This window comes from Phalacrocorax aristotelis, unplaced genomic scaffold, assembly GCF_949628215.1.
Source record: "Phalacrocorax aristotelis unplaced genomic scaffold, bGulAri2.1 scaffold_63, whole genome shotgun sequence".
Lineage (NCBI taxonomy): Eukaryota > Metazoa > Chordata > Aves > Suliformes > Phalacrocoracidae > Phalacrocorax > Phalacrocorax aristotelis.
Genome location: NW_027441124.1, coordinates 71,999 through 95,031, shown reverse-complemented (window position 1 = coordinate 95,031; position 23,033 = coordinate 71,999). Strand labels below are relative to the sequence as shown.

The 23,033-nt window shown below is 53.9% G+C and overlaps 1 long non-coding RNA gene across 1 annotated transcript in view; it reads right to left on the bottom strand.

Annotated features, from left to right (window-relative positions):
- Positions 1-770: 770 nt before the first annotated feature.
- LOC142050911 (uncharacterized) overlaps positions 771-23,033 on the bottom strand; it is a 79,446-nt gene continuing 57,183 nt past the window's right edge. The window contains exon 3 of the long non-coding RNA XR_012658197.1: positions 771-1,290. This is a non-coding gene — a long non-coding RNA (uncharacterized LOC142050911). The remainder of the gene's footprint in view (positions 1,291-23,033) is intronic.

Below are 23,033 nucleotides of genomic sequence, written 5' to 3'. Positions count from 1 at the left end.
GCCTCCCGGTGAGATCTCGCTGGAGATATTCTGAGTTTCCCTCGAGTACGTGGCTGCCCTGGCCCGAGGCCAGCGAAGAAGCTGACTTTGCCCGTGCCTGAATCAGCAACACGTCCAGCAGGCGACTTGCAGAGCCCAGGGAACCCTCGTAAAGAGGTTTGGGGGTGGGGCGCGCCACATCTGCGGCATCGGCCGTGGGAAAGGACCGGCGCAGTAAAACAGGTGGGTGAAACCGCGGTCCGCGCCAATACGTGCTGCTGCCTGGGGCATCACTTTGCTGCGGGTCAAGTCAGATGCTCTCTGTAAGAGTCAGTCAGGGTAAAGGCAGCAGCAGATTTCTTTTCTGCTCATTTTAACAAAGGCTGGACGGAGCCCATAGAGGAAGGCACTACGCGTCTTGCTGGGTTGGTTTCCCTGCCTTCTCGTAAGCTGTCGCGGAAACTTGCACGAGCAAAGCCTGTGCAAGCTGATGACAGCCACACACGGTTGAAGAGGGAGCAGACGGTGAGAGCAGAGGTGTGCGCTCAGGCTGTGCGCTGGAAGCTAATGCTAATGCTGCAAAATAAAGAGTGGATTTTCTTTTTTGGGTTTAGGTGAGCGCTAAACATGACATGTGCGTATGTGCGTGTGTCTCTCGCAGGTTTTTGTCATACACCCCACCCTCCCACCCCAAAAAAACAACCCACACATGCCACGCGTTAAACAGTGGTTTTCCGTTGTACTTAGAAGTGCTTACATAGGTGTGTTGGTTTTTTTCTTTTTTATTTTTTAATGCAGAAACAGCAATACGATAGATTTAATACAGCTAGCAATTAGATGGGTGTAGCTTTAGAGCGTCGGCTGTTTACAAAGCAACCGCACACCTTCTTTAACTCACAGTTTAAACAAGTAAACTTGCAGTGCATCACACGTGCTTTGTACAGTCACGTTCCACACGGCAGGCCAGATGCTTCACCCTGCCTTGTCCTTGTTGCCCCGACTCCAACGGGACCGCCGAGGCCATCCTGGGGACAGCGCCGCTTTCTAGCAGCTGGGTTGCTTGCCTGGACGCCCCACAGACAAAGAGTCATTTCCCCACTGAACCTCTTCTCAAATAATTTCCTAGCCCTGCAGGCCCCACGTCCTTTGGTTCATATTTCCTTTTTTCCGGGCTTGATGCACAGGACCGACGATTTCCAGAAATAGAAACAGAGGCTGATTCAGTCCAGGCTCAACATTCTCTGACCTAAACCAAACTGTCTTCGAAGAGATAGCTGTACCGTAGGCACCACCTCGGGAACAGAAGTTGCCCTGTCATAAAAAAAAAAAAAAAAAAAGAAGGAAAACAAGGCATTTCAGGCTGAGGAGGCTGAGCGGTGTGCTGGGGGCGGTGGGGGTTGGAAAGAAACAGTTCAGACGATTAGAGCGAGCTTAGCGTTGCAAAGCGTGCCATTATTTTTAATTTGGCAGTCAGAAGACAATAGATTCTGACACTGATTTCCTGTGTGCTGCGGGAGTTCTCTCCTCAGCATTCCTGTGCACCATTTTACTTTTGTGTCCCGTCCGCTTCGCTTTTGCGCTGTAGCTCTCCGGTTCTAGCTACGCTTCCCACCACCCCCATTACTCTTTGACAAGCCCAGCTCTCACTGTGCTTCCCTTCCCTTCCCTTCCCTTCCCGTATGCGCGTGCAGGGAAAAGCCCGCGCGTCTGCCACTACAGGACACGCTCTGGGAGGCAGGAGAGATGACGACGCTCCCTGACAGAGGACACAGCTGAGGGGCGGTCCGCCGGGGCTGGGGAGATGGCAGCACCTTCCCTCAGCTGCCCCATCCGAGCACAGGTGCAGGTGAGCACTGAGGAGAGACAAGCAGGCAGGAGCCGCAGAGCGAGAGAGAAAATAAAATTCACGGGTGGGTGCTACTTGCGTCTCATTTTTAGCGCAAGGGATGAATTCTCAGCACATTCTTGGAGCTGCCCCTTTGGGACTCACGGAGAAGAGGGAGGTTGGCCACGCGGTGCAGCCCAGCTCTGCTTCCTCTAAATGGTTTTACTGTTCAGGTGTTGCCCTAATCTGGCCGGTACCCCTGCAAAGAGTTTGGGATTTCTGCTGCCTCTCCGGGCCAGCCGCAGACCCTGACTTCATCGCAGCGAATGACCCTGCGCTCGTCAGAGCGGTTGCCGAGTCACATCCCGCTGCCTTCCCTGCAGAACCGGTGACCCTTTTTCAGCCCTTGCCCCCTCTTCTCTCCGCTCGTTGCCCATCCCTTTATCAGTGCCGGCACCGATCCTGCCTCCAGCTCGCCCTGTCTCCACCTGCGAGCGCCCAACAGGAGCTAAATGTCTCCTCAAGGACGCACGGAAGAGACGCGCAGGTAACCCAGCACAGACCCCCTGCAAACATCTTCTTTCCATTTTCTTTCCTCTCCTGACACGAAGAGATGACTTAGGAAAAAGCGTACTGCTCACACTTCACCTGCACTGCTTCTACTTTCACTTTCGCTCTCCTTGGCAGTAATTAATAGCGGTGGCTGGGGGGGCTGGGGCATTCCCCCAAAGCGGCTGCAGTTACATCCGGGCGGTTGTGGCACTCCATTAGCTCTGTAGTTTTTAAATCTAAATCTTCTGGAATTGTTAGTTCTGCTCAGGAATCACCCGTACCTGCAAATTTTCTTAATAGCTACGCTTGACCCCAGCCACTGTTTAACAGCTCACCTTTATTTCTCTTCATTTAAGAACCTAAAGCTTCGTTTACTGCTTGGGTTGGAAGCAGGAGCTGTCGCTGCCTCTGAACTTTCTAACAGCCCTGTTACAATTTCAGTACTACCCGCTCCCAATTTAGCTTTCCGGGTCGATTTTCATTCTAGATTCGAAAATTTCCTTATTTTGTTTCTGATCAGGAGTCATTAATGCCTGCAGTTGATTTAGTAACGGCTGTATTTAGATTGAGCTATTAATGACTCGCAACTCTATTTATGGCATAAAAAAGGACTGCCTTTATTTTTTTTAACTACAGATTAGGAATAATGACTGCCTGGTTTGTTCAGTAATAGGTGTGATTAAATTTAGTCACGACTCCTCCCTAAATAATATGTATTTATTTGCACTCTAACAATTTAACCTTCCCTTTACCGGCCAGGGGCACCGACAAGTGCCCGTGCGTACCTCCGCTCCCCCTGCGCCGGCTCCCCAGGGAACAGCCTCTTACCCTGACCAGAGCCTGCAGCGGCCCGTTGTCATCCCAGCTCCTCGCCCTCGAGAAAGCGGCCGCCTGAAGCGGCGGCAGCTCCGCTGCTGCCCAGAGGGGACGGAAATGGCGCGGGGTAAAGCTCTCCGGGCCGCCTGCGTCCCGCGCGGAGGCGGTGACCTCAGCAGCCTGTACGCTGTTGGGGCCGAGCCAACAACCTGAGGAGGAGTCGCAGGGCGTAGCTGTTTCTGCAACAACCACGCTTTCCCGCCTGGCTGGACAAGAAAGCGGGGCCTGCGGGGGCCTGGAGAGGCAGCATCGCTGCAGGTTGTGCCACGGCTGTTGAGAGGCCAAGGCAACACCTGAAACAGTGAACGGCACAACTAGTGAAAACCCCCAAGGTTCCGGGTTCAGTAAAGACAGGAATTGCAGCAGCACAATAAAATGATCTCACGAGGGGAAAAAAAACAGCAAAGCAAAAACCAAACCCCAAACAGAACACCATACCACTAACCCGTCTCACCGCCCCCTCAGCGCCCAAAACAGCATCCTGGGAGAAAAAAAGCAAAGCAGGCCACAAGGGACCTTTCTAGTACAGATGCCGCCAAAGAGTGCCAAGCTCTGGAATCCTTACCTCAGGCAACGCCTCCGCTTCTCTAAACGCCAGAGCACGCCTGCCCGGGGGGCTGAGACAGCCCCAAAGCTGCGACCGCCCGAGGGAACACGGGAGCACCGACGCCAGAGAAGCCCAGGGCCAGAGCCGGGGCTCTTCGACCCCCGGGCCCCGCCCCCGCCCTTCCCACAGCGCCCCGCGAAAGGGGCGGGCCGAGCCCCCCGGGGGGTGAAGGCCCCGGGAGCCGTACGAGAGCCGCCTGGAGTTCCCGGCACGGGAGGGAGGGGGGAGAGAAAACACCCAAACCGAGCCCCCCGGGCGGAGCAAACACAGGCTCGGGCTGTTGCCGGGGGGCGGGGCCTGTCGCTAAGGGGAGAGAGCCGGCACCGCCCCCCGGGCCGTTGCCGGGGGGTGGGGCCTGTCGCTAAGGGGAGAGAGCCGGCACCGCCCCCCGGGCCGTTGCCGGGGGGTGGGGCCTGTCACTAAGGGGGTGTGTCCAAAGGGACGCTGGCAATGCCCCTGGAGCCATCACCAAGGGCAGGGCCTGTTGCTATGGAGGGTGGGGCCAGGCAGCACCAGCAACACCCCCAGGCTGTCACCAGGGGGTGGGACCTGTTGCTAACTGGGGATGCTGGGGAGCACACGAGCACGGCCCCACCCCACCAGGCCCTCGCCAGGGGGCGGGGCCTGTCGCAAAGGTGGGTGGGGCCAGAGGGGTCAGATATCAGCCCGCGCGTATAGACCAGTGCGTCCCAGTAATGACCAACATGCCACACAGTATGGATCCCAGTACATCCCAGCTCCCTCCCAGCGACGCCCAGTACATCCCAGTTCCCTCCCAGTACATCCCAGTTCCCTACCAGTGCAGCCCAGTACATCCCAGATCCCTCCCAGTCCGTCCCAGTTCCTTCCCAGTCCGTCCCAGTACATCCCAGTTCCCTCACAGTACATCCCAGTTCCCTCCCAGTTCACACACAGTTCACTCCCAGTTCCATTCCAGTACATCCCAGTACATGCCAGTTGCCTCCCAGTTTCCTCTAAGTACATCCCAGTACTTCAAAGTTCCCTCCCAGTACATCCCAGTTCCCTCACAGTACATCCCAGTACTTCACAGTTCACTCCCACTACATCCCAGTACGTCCCAGTTCCCCCTTGGTACATAACACTTCCCTCCCAATACATCCCAGTTCCCTCCCATTACATCCCGATTCCCTCCCAGTACATCCCAGTTCCCTGCCAGTATGTCCCAGTACATCCCAGTTCCCTCACAGTACATCCCAGTTCCCTCCCAGTACATCCCAGTACATCCCAGTTCCCTCCCAGTACATCCCAGTACATCCTGGTACATCCCAGTTCCCAACCAGTACATCCTACTACATACCAGTTCCCTCCCAGTTCCCTCCCAGTTCCATCCCAGTTCCATCCCAGTACATCCCAGTACTTCACAGTTCCCTCCCAGTACATCCCAGTTCCCTCTAAGTACATCCCAGTACTTCACAGTTCCCTCCCAGCACATCCCAATACGTCCCAGTTCCCCTCAGTACATAACACTTCCCTCCCCGTACATAACAGTACATCCCAGTGTCCTCACACTACGTCCCAGTTCCCTCCCAGTACATCCCAGTTCCCTACCAGTACATCCCAGTTCCCTCCCAGTTCCTTCCCAGTACATAACAGTTACCTCCCAGTACATCCCAGTAGATCCTGGTACATCCCAAATCCATGCCAGTTCCACCCGGTACAACCCAGTACAAGCCTGTACATCCTAGTTCCTCCACGGTACATCCCTGTGCATCCCCGCACATTGTAGTGCCTCCCAGTACATCCCAGTTCCCTCCCAGTACTGGGAGGGACCTGGGATGTACTGGGAGGGAACTGGGATGTACTGGGAGGGAACTGGGATGTGCTGGGATGTAATGGGACGGAACTGGGATGTAATGGGATGGAACTGGGAAAGAAGTGGTAGTGAACCGGGAGGGAATTGGGATGTACGGGGATGAACTGGTAGGGAACTGGGATGTACTGGCATGGAACGGGGATGTATTGGGATGTACAGGAACGTAACTGGAATGTACTGCGATGTACTGGGATGTACTGGGAGCAAACTGGGATTTACTGGGATGTACTGGGAGGAAACTGGGATATACTGGGAGGAAACTGGGATATACTGGGAGGCATTGGGAGGGAAGTGGGTGTCAACTGGGACATTCCAGTTTCCTCCCAGTACATCCCAGTTCCCTACCAGTGCAGCCCAGTACATCCCAGATCCCTCCCAGTACATCCCAGTTCCCTCCCAGTCCGTCCCAGTACATCCCAGTACATCCCAGTTCCCTCACAGTACATCCCAGTTCCCTCACAGTTCACACACAGTTCACTCCCAGTTCCATCCCACTACATCCCAGTACATGCCACTTTCCTCCAAGTAAATCCCAGTTCCCTCCCACTACATCCAAGTTCCCTCCCACTTCCCTCTAAGTACATCCCAGTACTTCACAGTTCACTCCCAGTACATCCCAGTTCCCCCTCGGTACATAACAGTTCCCTCCCAGTACACCCCAGTACATCCCAGTTCCCTCCCAGTATGTCCCACTACATCCCAGTTCCCTCCCAGTCCATCCCAGTTCCCTCCCAGTAAATCCCAATTCCCAACACTTTCCACCCAGTACATACCAGTTCCCTACCAGTACATCCCAGTTCCCTCTAAGTACATCCCAATACTTCATAGTTCCCTCCCAGCACGTCCCAGTACGTCCCAGTTCCCCTCAGTACATAACACTTCCCTCCCAGTACATACCAGTACATCCCAGTGTCCTCACAGTACATCCCAGTTCCCTCCCAGTACATCCCAGTTCTCTCCCAGTTCACTCCCAGTACACAACAGTTACCTCCCAGTACATCCCAGTACATCCCAGTAGATCCTGGTACATCCCAAATCCCTGCCAGTTCCACCCGGTACAACCCAGTACAAGCCTGTACATCCTAGTTCCTCCACAGTACATCCCAGGGCAACCCCGCACATTGTAGTGCCTCCCAGTACATCCCAGATCCCTCCCAGTACATCCCAGATCCCTCCCAGTCTGTCCCAGTACGTCCCAGTACATCCCAGTTCCCTCACAGTACATCCCAGTTCCCTCACAGTTCACACACAGTTCACTCCCAGTTCCATTCCAGTACAGCCCAGTACATGCCACTTTCCTCCAAGTAAATCCCAGTTCCCTCCCACTAAATCCAAGTTCCCTCCCACTTCCCTCTAAGGACATCCCAGTACTTCACAGTTCACTCCCAGTACATCCCAGTTCCCCCTCGGTACATAACAATTCCCTCCCAGTACACCCCAGTACACCACAGTTCCCTCCCAGTATGTCCCACTACATCCCAGTTCCCTCCCAGTAAATCCCAATTCCCAACACTTTCCACCCAGTACATCCCAGTTCCCTCCCAGTACATCCCAGTTCCCTCTAAGTACATCCCAGTACTTCACAGTTCCCTCCCAGTTCACTCCCAGTACACAACAGTTACCTCCCAGTACATCCCAGTACATCCTAGTAGATACTAGGACATTTCAAATCCCTGCCAGTTCCACCCGGTACAACCCAGTACAAGCCTGTACATCCTAGTTCCTCCACAGTACATCCCTGTGCATCCCCGCACATTGTAGTGCCTTCCAGTACATCCCAGGTCCCTCCCAGTTCACTCCCAGTACACAACAGTTACCTCCCAGTACATCCCAGTACATCCCAGTACATCCTGGTACATCCCAAATCCCTGCCAGTTCCACCCGGTACAACCCAGTACAAGCCTGTACATCCTAGTTCCTCCACGGTACATCCCAGGACATCCCCGCACATTGTAGTGCCTCCCAGTACATCCCAGTTCCCTCCCAGTACTGGGAGGGACCTGGGATGAACTGGCAGGAAACTGGGATGTACTGGCATGGAACGGGGATGTATTGGGATGTACAGGAACAGAACTGGAATGTACAGCGATGTATTGGCATGTACTGGCAGCGAGCTGGGATTTACTGGGATGTACTGGGAGGAAACTGGGATATACTGGGAGGAAACTGGGATATACTGGGAGGCATTGGGAGGGAAGTGGGTGTCAACTGGGACATTCCAGTTTCCTCCCAGTACATCCCAGTTCCCTACCAGTGCAGCCCAGTACATCCCAGTTCCCTCCCAGTCCGTCCCAATCCCCTCCCAGTACATCCCAGTTCCCTGCCAGTATGTCCCAGTACATCCCAGTTCCCTCCCAGTACATACCAGTTCCCTCCCAGTACATCCCAGTTTCCTCCCAGTTCCCTCCCACTACATCCCAGTACATCCCAGTTCCCTCCCAGTACATCCCAGTTCCCTCCCAGTACATCCCAGTTCCCTCCCGGTACATCCCAGTTCCCTCCCAGTACATCCTACTACATACCAGTTCCCTCCCAGTTCACTCCCAGTACATCCCAGTACTTCACAGTTCCCTCCCAGTACATCCCAGTACGTCCCAGTTCCCCTCAGTACATAACACTTCCCTCCCAGTACATACCAGTACATCCCAGTGTCCTCACAGTACGTCCCAGTTCCCTCACAGTACATCCCAGTTCCCTACCAGTACATCCCAGTTCCCTCCCTGTTCCTTCCCAGTACATAACAGTTACCTCCCAGTACATCCCAGTAGATCCTGGTACATCCCAAATCCCTGCCAGTTCCACCCGGTACAACCCAGTACAAGCCTGTACATCCTAGTTCCTCCACAGTACATCCCAGGGCATCCCCGCACATTGTAGTGCCTCCCAGTACATCCCAGTTCCCTCCCAGTACTGGGAGGGACCTGGGATTAACTGAGAGGGACCTGGGATGTACTGGGAGGGACCTGGGATGTACTGGGAGGGACCTGGGATGTACTGGGATGTAATGGGACGGAACTGGGATGTAATGGGACGGAACTGGGAAAGAAGTGGTAGTGAACCGGGAGGGAATTGGGATGTACGGGGATGAACTGGTAGGGAACTGGGATGTACTGGCATGGAATGAGGATGTATTGGGATGTACAGGAACGGAACTGGAATGTACTGCGATGTACTGGGATGTACTGGGAGCAAACTGGGATTTACTGGGATGTACTGGGAGGAAACTGGGATATACTGGGAGGCACTGGGAGGGAAGTGGGTGTCAACTGGGACATTCCAGTTTCCTCCCAGTACATCCCAGTTCCCTACCAGTGCAGCCCAGTACATCCCAGTTCCCTCCCAGTACATCCCAGTTCCCTCCCAGTCCGTCCCAATCCCCTCCCAGTACATCCCAGTTCCCTGCCAGTATGTCCCAGTACATCCCAGTTCCCTCCCAGTACATACCAGTTCCCTCCCAGTACATCCTGGTACATACCAGTTCCCACCCAGTACATCCTACTACATACCAGTTCACTCCCAGTTCACTCCCAGTACATCCCAGTACTTCACAGTTCCCTCCCAGTACATCCCAGTACGTCCCAGTTCCCCTCAGTACATAACACTTCCCTCCCAGTACATAACAGTACATCCCAGTGTCCTCACAGTACGTCCCAGTTCCCTCACAGTACATCCCAGTTTCCTCCCAGTACATCCCAGTTTCCTCCCTGTTCCTTCCCAGTACATAACAGTTACCTCCCAGTACATCCCAGTAGATCCTAGTAGATACTAGAACATTTCAAATCCCTGCCAGTTCCACCCGGTACAACCCAGTACAAGCCTGTACATCCTAGTTCCTCCACAGTACATCCCAGGGCATCCCCGCACATTGTAGTGCCTCCCAGTACATCTCAGTTCCCTCCCAGTACTGGGAGGGAACTGGGATGTACTGGGAGGGACCTGGGATGTACTGGGAGGGACCTGGGATGTACTGGGATGTAATGGGACGGAACTGGGATGTATTGGGAGGCACTGGGAAAGAAGTGGTAGTGAACCGGGAGGGAATTGGGATGTACGGGGATGAACTGGTAGGAAACTGGGATGTACTGGCATGGAACGGGGATGTATTGGGATGGACAGGAACGGAACTGGAATGTACGGCGATGTATTGGGATGTACTGGCAGCGAGCTGGGATTTACTGGGATGTACTGGGAGGAAACTGGGATATACTGGGAGGAAACTGGGATATACTGGGAGGAACCTGGGAGGGAAGTGGGTGTCAACTGGGACATTCCAGTTTCCTCCCAGTACATCCCAGTTCCCTACCAGTGCAGCCCAGTACATCCCAGATCCCTCCCAGTCCCTCCCAGTACATCCCAGTACATCCCAGTTCCCTCCCAGTACATCCCAGTTCCCTCACAGTACATCCCAGTACTTCACAGTTCACTCCCACTACATCCCAGTACGTCCCAGTTCCCCCTTGGTACATAACACTTCCCTCCCAACACATCCAAGTTCCCTCCCAGTACATCCCAATCCCCTCCCAGTACATCCCAGTTCCCCGCCAGTATGTCCCAGTACATCCCAGTTCCCTCCCAGTACATACCACTTCCCTCCCAGTACATCCCAGTTCCCTCCCAGTTCCCTCCCACTACATCCCAGTTCCCTCCCAGTACATACCAGTTCCCTCCCAGTACATCCCAGTACATCCTGGTACATCCCAGTTCCCACCCAGTACATCCTACTACATACCAGTTCCCTCCCAGTTCACTCCCAGTACATCCCAGTACTTCACAGTTCCCTCCCAGTACATCCCAGTACACACCAGTTCCCCTCAGTACATAACACTTCCCTCCCAGTACATAACAGTACATCCCAGTGTCCTCACAGTACGTCCCAGTTCCCTCACAGTACATCCCAGTTCCCTACCAGTACATCCCAGTTCCCTCCCAGTTCACTCCCAGTACATAACAGTTACCTCCCAGTACATCCCAGTACATCCCAGTAGATCCTGGTACATCCTAAATCCCTGCCAGTTCCACCCGGTACAACCCAGTACAAGCCTGTACATCCTAGTTCCTCCACAGTACATCCCAGGGCATCCCCGCAAATTGTAGTGCCTCCCAGTACATCCCAGTTCCCTCCCAGTACTGGGAGGAACCTGGGATGTACTGGGAGGGAACTGGGACGTACTGGGAGGGAACTGGGATGTACTGGGATGTAATGGGACGGAACTGGGATGTATTGGGAGGCACTGGGAAAGAAGTGGTAGTGAACCGGGAGGGAATTGGGATGTACGGGGATGAACTGGTAGGAAACTGGGATGTACTGGCATGGAACGGGGATGTATTGGGATGTACAGGAACAGAACTGGAATGTACTGCGATGTACTGGGAGCAAACTGGGATTTACTGGGATGTACTGGGAGGAAACTGGGATATACTGGGAGGAAACTGGGATATACTGGGAGGAAACTGGGAGGGAAGTGGGTGTCAACTGGGACATTCCAGTTTCCTCCCAGTACATCCCAGTTCCCTACCAGTGCAGCCCAGTACATCCCAGTTCCCTCCCAGTCCGTCCCAATCCCCTCCCAGTACATCCCAGTTCCCTGCCAGTATGTCCCAGTACATCCCAGTTCCCTCCCAGTACATACCAGTTCGCTCCCAGTACATCCCAGTTCCCTCCCAGTTCCCTCCCACTACATCCCAGTACATCCCAGTTCCCTCCCAGTACATCCCAGTTCCCTCCCAGTACATCCTACTACCTACCAGTTCCCTCCCAGTTCACTCCCAGTACATCCCAGTACTTCACAGTTCCCTCCCAGTACATCCCAGTACGTCCCAGTTCCCCTCAGTACATAACACTTCCCTCCCAGTACATACCAGTACATCCCAGTGTCCTCACAGTACGTCCCAGTTCCCTCACAGTACATCCCAGTTCCCTACCAGTACATCCCAGTTCCCTCCCTGTTCCTTCCCAGTACATAACAGTTACCTCCCAGTACATCCCAGTAGATCCTGGTACATCCTAAATCCCTGCCAGTTCCACCCGGTACAACCCAGTACAAGCCTGTACATCCTAGTTCCTCCACAGTACATCCCAGGGCATCCCCGCACATTGTAGTGCCTCCCAGTACATCCCAGTTCCCTCCCAGTACTGGGAGGGAACTGGGATGTACTGGGAGGGACCTGGGATGTACTGGGATGTAATGGGACGGAACTGGGATGTAATGGGACGGAACTGGGAAAGAAGTGGTAGTGAACCGGGAGGGAACTGGAATGTAGGGGGATGAACTGGTTGGGAACTGGGAGGTACTGGCATGGAACGGGGATGTATTGGGACGTACAGGAACGGAACTGGAATGTACTGCGATGTACTGGGATGTACTGGCAGCGAGCTGGGATTTACTGGGATGTACTGGGAGGAAACTGGGATATACTGGGAGGCATTGGGAGGGAAGTGGGTGTCAACTGGGACATTCCAGTTTCCTCCCAGTACATCCCAGTTCCCTACCAGTGCAGCCCAGTACATCCCAGATCCCTCCCAGTACATCCCAGTTCCCTCCCAGTCCGTCCCAGTACATCCCAGTACATCCCAGTTCCCTCACAGTACATCCCAGTTCCTTCACAGTTCACACACAGTTCACTCCCAGTTCCATTCCAGTACATCCCAGTACATGCCACTTTCCTCCAAGTAAATCCCAGCTCCCTCCCACTACATCCAAGTTCCCTCCCACTTCCCTTTAACTACATCCCAGTACTTCACAGTTCACTCCCAGTACATCCCAGTTCCCCCTCGGTACATAACAGTTCCCTCCCAGTACACCCCAGTACATCCCAGTTCCCTCCCAGTATGTCCCACTACATCCCAGTTCCCTCCCAGTCCATCCCAGTTCCCTCCCAGTAAATCCCAATTCCCAACACTTTCCACCCAGTACATCCCAGTTCCCTCCCAGTACATCCCAGTTCCCTCTAAGTACATCCCAGTACTTCACAGTTCCCTCCCAGTTCACTCCCAGTTCCCTCCCAGTACATCCCAGTTCCCTCACAGTACATCCCAGTACTTCACAGTTCACTCCCACTACATCCCAGTACGTCCCAGTTCCCCCTTGGTACATAACACTTCCCTCCCAACACATCCAAGTTCCCTCCCAGTACATCCCAATCCCCTCCCAGTACATCCCAGTTCCCCGCCAGTATGTCCCAGTACATCCCAGTTCCCTCCCAGTACATACCAGTTCCCTCCCAGTACATCCCAGTTCCCTCCCACTACATCCCAGTTCCCTCCCAGTACATCCCAGTTCCCTCCCAGTACATCCCAGTACATCCTGGTACATCCCAGTTCCCACCCAGTACATCCTACTACATACCAGTTCCCTCCCAGTTCACTCCCAGTACATCCCAGTACTTCACAGTTCCCTCCCAGTACATCCCAGTACACACCAGTTCCCCTCAGTACATAACACTTCCCTCCCAGTACATAACAGTACATCCCAGTGTCCTCACAGTACGTCCCAGTTCCCTCACAGTACATCCCAGTTCCCTACCAGTACATCCCAGTTTCCTCCCAGTTCACTCCCAGTACATAACAGTTACCTCCCAGTACATCCCAGTACATCCCAGTAGATCCTGGTACATCCTAAATCCCTGCCAGTTCCACCCGGTACAACCCAGTACAAGCCTGTACATCCTAGTTCCTCCACAGTACATCCCAGGGCATCCCCGCACATTGTAGTGCCTCCCAGTACATCCCAGTTCCCTCCCAGTACTGGGAGGGACCTGGGATGTACTGGGAGGGAACTGGGACGTACTGGGAGGGAACTGGGATGTACTGGGATGTAATGGGACGGAACTGGGATGTATTGGGAGGCACTGGGAAAGAAGTGGTAGTGAACCGGGAGGGAATTGGGATGTACGGGGATGAACTGGTAGGAAACTGGGATGTACTGGCATGGAACGGGGATGTATTGGGATGTACAGGAACAGAACTGGAATGTACTGCGATGTACTGGGAGCAAACTGGGATTTACTGGGATGTACTGGGAGGAAACTGGGATATACTGGGAGGAAACTGGGATATACTGGGAGGAAACTGGGAGGGAAGTGGGTGTCAACTGGGACATTCCAGTTTCCTCCCAGTACATCCCAGTTCCCTACCAGTGCAGCCCAGTACATCCCAGTTCCCTCCCAGTCCGTCCCAATCCCCTCCCAGTACATCCCAGTTCCCTGCCAGTATGTCCCAGTACATCCCAGTTCCCTCCCAGTACATACCAGTTCGCTCCCAGTACATCCCAGTTCCCTCCCAGTTCCCTCCCACTACATCCCAGTACATCCCAGTTCCCTCCCAGTACATCCCAGTTCCCTCCCAGTACATCCTACTACATACCAGTTCCCTCCCAGTTCACTCCCAGTACATCCCAGTACTTCACAGTTCCCTCCCAGTACATCCCAGTATGTCCCAGTTCCCCTCAGTACATAACACTTCCCTCCCAGTACATACCAGTACATCCCAGTGTCCTCACAGTACGTCCCAGTTCCCTCACAGTACATCCCAGTTCCCTACCAGTACATCCCAGTTCCCTCCCTGTTCCTTCCCAGTACATAACAGTTACCTCCCAGTACATCCCAGTAGATCCTGGTACATCCCAAATCCCTGCCAGTTCCACCCGGTACAACCCAGTACAAGCCTGTACATCCTAGTTCCTCCACAGTACATCCCAGGGCATCCCCGCACATTGTAGTGCCTCCCAGTACATCCCAGTTCCCTCCCAGTACTGGGAGGGACCTGGGATGTACTGGAAGGGAACTGCGATGTACTGGGAGGGACCTGGGATGTACTGGGATGTAATGGGACGGAACTGGGATGTAATGGGACGGAACTGGGATGTAATGGGACGGAACTGGGAAAGAAGTGGTAGTGAACCGGGAGGGAACTGGAATGTACGGGGATGAACTGGTTGGGAACTGGGATGTACTGGCATGGAACGGGGATGTATTGGGATGTACAGGAACGGAACTGGAATGTACTGCGATGTACTGGGATGTACTGGCAGCGAGCTGGGATTTACTGGGATGTACTGGGAGGAAACTGGGATATACTGGGAGGCACTGGGAGGGAAGTGGGTGTCAACTGGGACATTCCAGTTTCCTCCCAGTACATCCCAGTTCCCTACCAGTGCATCCCAGTACATCCCAGATCCCTCCCAGTACATCCCAGTTCCCTCCCAGTCCGTCCCAGTACATCCCAGTACATCCCAGTTCCCTCACAGTACATCCCAGTTCCCTCACAGTTCACACACAGTTCACTCCCAGTTCCATTCCAGTACATCCCAGTACATGCCACTTTCCTCCAAGTAAATCCCAGTTCCCTCCCACTACATCCAAGTTCCCTCCCACTTCCCTCTAAGTACATCCCAGTACTTCACAGTTCACTCCCAGTACATCCCAGTTCCCCCTCGGTACATAACAGTTCCCTCCCAGTACACCCCAGTACATCCCAGTTCCCTCCCAGTATGTCCCACTACATCCCAGTTCCCTCCCAGTCCATCCCAGTTCCCTCCCAGTAAATCCCAATTCCCAACACTTTCCACCCAGTACATCCCAGTTCCCTCCCAGTACATCCCAGTTCCCTCTAAGTACATCCCAGTACTTCACAGTTCCCTCCCAGTTCACTCCCAGTTCCCTCCCAGTACATCCCAGTTCCCTCTAAGTACATCCCAATACTTCATAGTTCCCTCCCAGAACGTCCCAGTACGTCCCAGTTCCCCTCAGTACATAACACTTCCCTCCCAGTACATACCAGTACATCCCAGTGTCCTCACAGTACATCCCAGTTCCCTCCCAGTACATCCCAGTTCTCTCCCAGTTCACTCCCAGTACACAACAGTTACCTCCCAGTACATCCCAGTACATCCCAGTAGATCCTGGTACATCCCAAATCCCTGCCAGTTCCACCCGGTACAACCGAGTACAAGCCTGTACATCCTAGTTCCTCCACAGTACATCCCAGGGCATCCCCGCACATTGTAGTGCCTCCCAGTACATCCCAGTTCCCTCCCAGTACTGGGAGGGACCTGGGATGTACTGGGAGGGAACTGGGACGTACTGGGAGGGAACTGGGATGTACTGGGATGTAATGGGACGGAACTGGGATGTATTGGGAGGCACTGGGAAAGAAGTGGTAGTGAACCGGGAGGGAATTGGGATGTACGGGGATGAACTGGTAGGAAACTGGGATGTACTGGCATGGAACGGGGATGTATTGGGATGTACAGGAACAGAACTGGAATGTACTGCGATGTATTGGCATGTACTGGCAGCGAGCTGGGATTTACTGGGATGTACTGGGAGGAAACTGGGATATACTGGGAGGAAACTGGGATATACTGGGAGGCATTGGGAGGGAAGTGGGTGTCAACTGGGACATTCCAGTTTCCTCCCAGTACATCCCAGTTCCCTACCAGTGCAGCCCAGTACATCCCAGTTCCCTCCCAGTCCGTCCCAATCCCCTCCCAGTACATCCCAGTTCCCTGCCAGTATGTCCCAGTACATCCCAGTTCCCTCCCAGTACATACCAGTTCCCTCCCAGTACATCCCAGTTCCCTCCCAGTTCCCTCCCACTACATCCCAGTACATCCCAGTTCCCTCCCAGTACATCCCAGTTCCCTCCCAGTACATCCCAGTTCCCTCCCGGTACATCCCAGTTCCCACCCAGTACATCCTACTACATACCAGTTCCCTCCCAGTTCACTCCCAGTACATCCCAGTACTTCACAGTTCCCTCCCAGTACATCCCAGTTCCCCTCAGTACATAACACTTCCCTCCCAGTACATACCAGTACATCCCAGTGTCCTCACAGTAAGTCCCAGTTCCCTCCCAGTACATCCCAGTTCCCTCCCAGTTCACTCCCAGTACATAACAGTTACCTCCCAGTACATCCCAGTAGATCCTGGTACATCCCAAATCCCTGCCAGTTCCACCCGGTACAACCCAGTACAAGCCTGTACATCCTAGTTCCTCCACAGTACATCCCAGGGCATCCCCGCACATTGTAGTGCCTCCCAGTACATCCCAGGTCCCTCCCAGTACTGGGAGGGACCTGGGATGTACTGGGAGGGAACTGGGATGTACTGGGAGAGACCTGGGATGTACTGGGATGTAATGGGACGGAACTGGGATGTATTGGGAGGCACTGGGAAAGAAGTGGTAGTGAACTGGGAGGGAATTGGGATGTACGGGGATGAACTGGTAGGAAACTGGGATGTACTGGCATGGAACGGGGATGTATTGGGATGTACAGGAACAGAACTGGAATGTACTGCGATGTACAGGGAGCAAACTGGGATTTACTGGGATGTACTGGGAGGAAACTGGGATATACTGGGAGGAAACTGGGATATACTGGGAGGCACTGGGAGGGAAGTGGGTGTCAACTGGGACATTCCAGTTTCCTCCCAGTACATCCCAGTTCCCTACCAGTGCAGCCCAGTACATCCCAGTTCCCTCCCAGTCCGTCCCAATCCCCTCCCAGTACATCCCAGTTCCCTGCCAGTATGTCCCAGTACATCCCAGTTCCCTCCCAGTACATACCACTTCCCTCCCAGTACATACCAGTTCCCTCCCAGTACATCCTGGTACATCCCAGTTCCCACCCAGTACATCCTACTACATACCAGTTCCCTCCCAGTTCACTCCCAGTACATCCCAGTACTTCACAGTTCCCTCCCAGTACATCCCAGTACGTCCCAGTTCCCCTCAGTACATAACACTTCCCTCCCAGTACATAACAGTACATCCCAGTGTCCTCACAGTACGTCCCAGTTCCCTCACAGTACATCCTAGTTTACTCCCAGTACATCCCAGTTCCCTCCCTGTTCCTTCCCAGTACATAACAGTTACCTCCCAGTACATCCCAGTACATCCCAGTACATCCTGGTACATCCCAAATCCCTGCCAGTTCCACCCGGTACAACCCAGTACAAGCCTGTACATCCTAGTTCCTCCACAGTACATCCCAGGGCATCCCCGCACATTGTAGTGCCTCCCAGTACATCCCAGTTCCCTCCCAGTACTGGGAGGGACCTGGGATGTACTGGAAGGGAACTGGGATGTACTGGGAGGGACCTGGGATGTACTGGGATGTAATGGGACGGAACTGGGATGTAATGGGACGGAACTGGGAAAGAAGTGGTAGTGAACCGGGAGGGAACTGGAATGTACGGGGATGAACTGGTTGGGAACTGGGATGTACTGGCATGGAATGAGGATGTATTGGGATGTATAGGAACGGAACTGGAATGTACTGCGATGTACTGGGATGTACTGGCAGCGAACTGGGATTTACTGGGATGTACTGGGAGGAAACTGGGATATACTGGGAGGCACTGGGAGGGAAGTGGGTGTCAACTGGGACATTCCAGTTTCCTCCCAGTACATCCCAGTTCCCTACCAGTGCAGCCCAGTACATCCCAGATCCCTCACAGTACATCCCAGTTCCCTCACAGTTCACACACAGTTCACTCCCAGTTCCATTCCAGTACATCCCAGTACATGCCACTTTCCTCCAAGTAAATCCCAGTTCCCTCCCACTACATCCAAGTTCCCTCCCACTTCCCTCTAAGTACATCCCAGTACTTCACAGTTCACTCCCAGTACATCCCAGTTCCCCCTCGGTACATAACAGTTCCCTCCCAGTACACCCCAGTACATCCCAGTTCCCTCCCAGTATGTCCCACTACATCCCAGTTCCCTCCCAGTCCATCCCAGTTCCCTCCCAGTAAATCCCAATTCCCAACACTTTCCACCCAGTACATCCCAGTTCCCTACCAGTACATCCCAGTTCCCTCTAAGTACATCCCAGTACTTCACAGTTCCCTCCCAGTTTACTCCCAGTTCCCTCCCAGTACATCCCAGTTCCCTCTAAGTACATCCCAATACTTCATAGTTCCCTCCCAGCACGTCCCAGTACGTCCCAGTTCCCCTCAGTACATAACACTTCCCTCCCAGTACATACCAGTACATCCCAGTGTCCTCACAGTACGTCCCAGTTCCCTCCCAGTACATCCCAGTTCCCTACCAGTACATCCCAGTTCTCTCCCAGTTCACTCCCAGTACATAACAGTTACCTCCCAGTACATCCCAGTAGATCCTGGTACATCCCAAATCCCTGCCAGTTCCACCCGGTACAACCCAGTACAAGCCTGTACATCCTAGTTCCTCCACAGTACATCCCAGGGCATCCCCGCACATTGTAGTGCCTCCCAGTACATCCCAGTTCCCTCCCAGTACTGGGAGGGACCTGGGATGTACTGGGAGGGAACTGGGACGTACTGGGATGTAATGGGACGGAACTGGGATGTAATGGGACGGAACTGGGAAAGAAGTGGTAGTGAACCGGGAGGGAATTGGGATGTACGGGGATGAACTGGTAGGGAACTGGGATGTACTGGCATGGAACGGGGATGTATTGGGATGTACAGGAACAGAACTGGAATGTACAGCGATGTATTGGCATGTACTGGCAGCGAGCTGGGATTTACTGGGATGTACTGGGAGGAAACTGGGATATACTGGGAGGCATTGGGAGGGAAGTGGGTGTCAACTGGGACATTCCAGTTTCCTCCCAGTACATCCCAGTTCCCTACCAGTGCAGCCCAGTACATCCCAGTTCCCTCCCAGTCCGTCCCAATCCCCTCCCAGTACATCCCAGTTCCCTGCCAGTATGTCCCAGTACATCCCAGTTCCCTCCCAGTACATACCAGTTCGCTCCCAGTACATCCCAGTTCCCTCCCAGTTCCCTCCCACTACATCCCAGTACATCCCAGTTCCCTCCCAGTACATCCCAGTTCCCTCCCAGTACATCCTACTACCTACCAGTTCCCTCCCAGTTCACTCCCAGTACATCCCAGTACTTCACAGTTCCCTCCCAGTACATCCCAGTACGTCCCAGTTCCCCTCAGTACATAACACTTCCCTCCCAGTACATACCAGTACATCCCAGTGTCCTCACAGTACGTCCCAGTTCCCTCACAGTACATCCCAGTTCCCTACCAGTACATCCCAGTTCCCTCCCTGTTCCTTCCCAGTACATAACAGTTACCTCCCAGTACATCCCAGTAGATCCTGGTACATCCCAAATCCCTGCCAGTTCCACCCGGTACAACCCAGTACAAGCCTGTACATCCTAGTTCCTCCACAGTACATCCCAGGGCATCCCCGCACATTGTAGTGCCTCCCAGTACATCCCAGGTCCCTCCCAGTACTGGGAGGGAACTGGGATGTACTGGGAGGGAACTGGGACGTACTGGGAGGGAACTGGGATGTACTGGGATGTAATGGGACGGAACTGGGAAAGAAGTGGTAGTGAACCGGGAGGGAACTGGAATGTACGGGGATGAACTGGTTGGGAACTGGGATGTACTGGCATGGAACGGGGATGTATTGGGATGTACAGGAACGGAACTGGAATGTACTGCGATGTACTGGGATGTACTGGCAGCGAGCTGGGATTTACTGGGATGTACTGGGAGGAAACTGGGATATACTGGGAGGCACTGGGAGGGAAGTGGGTGTCAACTGGGACATTCCAGTTTCCTCCCAGTACATCCCAGTTCCCTACCAGTGCATCCCAGTACATCCCAGATCCCTCCCAGTACATCCCAGTTCCCTCCCAGTCCGTCCCAGTACATCCCAGTACATCCCAGTTCCCTCACAGTACATCCCAGTTCCCTCACAGTTCACACACAGTTCACTCCCAGTTCCATTCCAGTACATCCCAGTACATGCCACTTTCCTCCAAGTAAATCCCAGTTCCCTCCCACTACATCCAAGTTCCCTCCCACTTCCCTCTAAGTACATCCCAGTACTTCACAGTTCACTCCCAGTACATCCCAGTTCCCCCTCGGTACATAACAGTTCCCTCCCAGTACACCCCAGTACATCCCAGTTCCCTCCCAGTATGTCCCACTACATCCCAGTTCCCTCCCAGTCCATCCCAGTTCCCTCCCAGTAAATCCCAATTCCCAACACTTTCCACCCAGTACATCCCAGTTCCCTCCCAGTACATCCCAGTTCCCTCTAAGTACATCCCAGTACTTCACAGTTCCCTCCCAGTTCACTCCCAGTTCCCTCCCAGTACATCCCAGTTCCCTCTAAGTACATCCCAATACTTCATAGTTCCCTCCCAGAACGTCCCAGTACGTCCCAGTTCCCCTCAGTACATAACACTTCCCTCCCAGTACATACCAGTACATCCCAGTGTCCTCACAGTACATCCCAGTTCCCTCCCAGTACATCCCAGTTCTCTCCCAGTTCACTCCCAGTACACAACAGTTACCTCCCAGTACATCCCAGTACATCCCAGTAGATCCTGGTACATCCCAAATCCCTGCCAGTTCCACCCGGTACAACCCAGTACAAGCCTGTACATCCTAGTTCCTCCACAGTACATCCCAGGGCATCCCCGCACATTGTAGTGCCTCCCAGTACATCCCAGTTCCCTCCCAGTACTGGGAGGGACCTGGGATGTACTGGGAGGGAACTGGGACGTACTGGGAGGGAACTGGGATGTACTGGGATGTAATGGGACGGAACTGGGATGTATTGGGAGGCACTGGGAAAGAAGTGGTAGTGAACCGGGAGGGAATTGGGATGTACTGGGATGAACTGGTAGGAAACTGGGATGTACTGGCATGGAACGGGGATGTATTGGGATGTATAGGAACAGAACTGGAATGTACAGCGATGTATTGGCATGTACTGGCAGCGAGCTGGGATTTACTGGGATGTACTGGGAGGAAACTGGGATATACTGGGAGGAAACTGGGATATACTGGGAGGCATTGGGAGGGAAGTGGGTGTCAACTGGGACATTCCAGTTTCCTCCCAGTACATCCCAGTTCCCTACCAGTGCAGCCCAGTACATCCCAGTTCCCTCCCAGTCCGTCCCAATCCCCTCCCAGTACATCCCAGTTCCCTGCCAGTATGTCCCAGTACATCCCAGTTCCCTCCCAGTACATACCAGTTCGCTCCCAGTACATCCCAGTTCCCTCCCAGTTCCCTCCCACTACATCCCAGTACATCCCAGTTCCCTCCCAGTACATCCCAGTTCCCTCCCGGTACATCCCAGTTCCCACCCAGTACATCCTACTACATACCAGTTCCCTCCCAGTTCACTCCCAGTACATCCCAGTACTTCACAGTTCCCTCCCAGTACATCCCAGTACGTCCCAGTTCCCCTCAGTACATAACACTTCCCTCCCAGTACATACCAGTACATCCCAGTGTCCTCACAGTACGTCCCAGTTCCCTCCCAGTATATCCCAGTTCCCTACCAGTACATCCCAGTTACCTCCCTGTTCCTTCCCAGTACATAACAGTTACCTCCCAGTACATCCCAGTAGATCCTGGTACATCCCAAATCCCTGCCAGTTCCACCCGGTACAACCCAGTACAAGCCTGTACATCCTAGTTCCTCCACAGTACATCCCAGGGCATCCCCGCACATTGTAGTGCCTCCCAGTACATCCCAGTTCCCTCCCAGTACTGGGAGGGACCTGGGATGTACTGGGAGGGAACTGGGACGTACTGGGAGGGACCTGGGATGTACTGGGATGTAATGGGACGGAACTGGGATGTATTGGGAGGCACTGGGAAAGAAGTGGTAGTGAACCGGGAGGGAATTGGGATGTACGGGGATGAACTGGTAGGGAACTGGGATGTACTGGCATGGAACGGGGATGTATTGGGATGTACAGGAACAGAACTGGAATGTACAGCGATGTATTGGCATGTACTGGCAGCGAGCTGGGATTTACTGGGATGTACTGGGAGGAAACTGGGATATACTGGGAGGAAACTGGGATATACTGGGAGGCATTGGGAGGGAAGTGGGTGTCAACTGGGACATTCCAGTTTCCTCCCAGTACATCCCAGTTCCCTACCAGTGCAGCCCAGTACATCCCAGTTCCCTCCCAGTCCGTCCCAATCCCCTCCCAGTACATCCCAGTTCCCTGCCAGTATGTCCCAGTACATCCCAGTTCCCTCCCAGTACATACCAGTTCGCTCCCAGTACATCCCAGTTCCCTCCCAGTTCCCTCCCACTACATCCCAGTACATCCCAGTTCCCTCCCAGTACATACCAGTTCCCTCCCAGTACATCCCAGTTCCCTCCCGGTACATCCCAGTTCCCACCCAGTACATCCTACTACATACCAGTTCCCTCCCAGTTCACTCCCAGTACATCCCAGTACTTCACAGTTCCCTCCCAGTACATCCCAGTACGTCCCAGTTCCCCTCAGTACATAACACTTCCCTCCCAGTACATACCAGTACATCCCAGTGTCCTCACAGTACGTCCCAGTTCCCTCCCAGTACATCCCAGTTC